The 1,429-nt window shown below is 35.5% G+C and overlaps 1 long non-coding RNA gene across 1 annotated transcript; it reads left to right on the top strand.

The window, feature by feature from the left end:
• The first annotated feature begins 171 nt into the window (after positions 1-171).
• LOC109586001 (uncharacterized) lies at positions 172-1,242 on the top strand. The gene is made up of 2 exons (XR_002186769.1): positions 172-351; positions 979-1,242. It is a non-coding gene; the product is annotated as an uncharacterized LOC109586001 (long non-coding RNA).
• Positions 1,243-1,429: the final 187 nt, after the last annotated feature.

Here is a 1,429-nt window from a genome sequence, read left to right on the forward strand (position 1 = left end):
CAGATTTTGGCCATTTTATTAAATGGCTGTAACTTGAAAAATTGAAGTCGGTATCAGCTCAAACTTTCTACACAGCATAAGGACATCAATATGTACATGTGCCTACCAGTGCAATAAATTTTTAACTGTTTTTGTATTTTTCTTCTAACTGGTTAATTAACTATTATTAATTAACACTCGTAGGTCTGAGGTATTAGAGCAGGACTGTGAGATGAGTTCTATTCACAGTTTCTTGTCAAAGTTTCCCGAGGAATTTGACGTCAATGAACTAGTACATAATTCAGTTGAACTGTTCAATAAAATACCAGCACACAAGATAGCAAGCACTGGGAATATAAGACTGAATTCAAGGTATATTGATATACATGTACATGTACATATATAATATACATGTACTGGTATGTGCTAATGTACATGTATACAGTATAGTCTCTCTTAATGGACACTCTCTATAGCGTACACCTCCATTTAACGGACAGCACCTAGTGTACCAGTTACATTCCTTACTGGATAAAATAACCTCCACATAAAGGATACCTCTGTATAACAGAGATACTTTCAAAGTGTATATTATATAGAGGCTAGTCTGTACAATTATATGTTATCAAAAATACATTTTTAATGGTACAACACTAAAACATCAAAAACAGAATCCATACAAGTTTCCCACAAACGCCCACTCAAACCATCACCATAGCAACAGTTGCCATAAGGGACTGTATTGATGCATATGTACAGCGTGATGTTATATAGCCATTTTAAGAAATTGGCTAATTTTCAAAAATTTCCCTGTACTATAGCCCATGCTTTTTTCCAAAAATGGCCCCAAAATTACGCCAAATTTTTATTATATTTTCTGATACATATTGATTAATGTCCTTATGCTATGTAGAAAGTTTGAGCTGATTCCAACTTCAATTTTTCAAGTTACGACCATTTTAAAACTGAATAATGATAATTATTATGAATCATTGCTAGGTTGATTTCATTTGGATCAATCGTGACCAGAGACACTTTGAGTGGTTCATGGAGCTACTGAATGAACTGGAAATGGAACAGAATGAATATGGAACACTAATGGATCGGTTCCTTGATATGCACATGTACATCACATCAGCTTTACAAAGGACTGATGTTAAAGCATTAGGACTACAAATGGCTCTTGATCTGATACACAAAGAAAAGAACATTGATCTTATAACTGGACTGAAGACCAGGACACAGACTGGTAGACCTAACTGGGATAAGGTAATATAGGAGGAGAGAGAGAGAGGGAGAGAGGGAGGGAGAGGGTGAAAGAAGAGACACAGCAAAATCGACGCATGAATGCGGCAGTAACGGATTTCCCGTTTTTTATTTTTAACGGAGCGAAACGGTGATATACATTATACGGATACAGTAATTATTGCTGTTGCTGATCGTACTCTGA

This window comes from Amphimedon queenslandica, unplaced genomic scaffold, assembly GCF_000090795.2.
Source record: "Amphimedon queenslandica unplaced genomic scaffold, v1.1 AMPQUscaffold_12969, whole genome shotgun sequence".
Lineage (NCBI taxonomy): Eukaryota > Metazoa > Porifera > Demospongiae > Haplosclerida > Niphatidae > Amphimedon > Amphimedon queenslandica.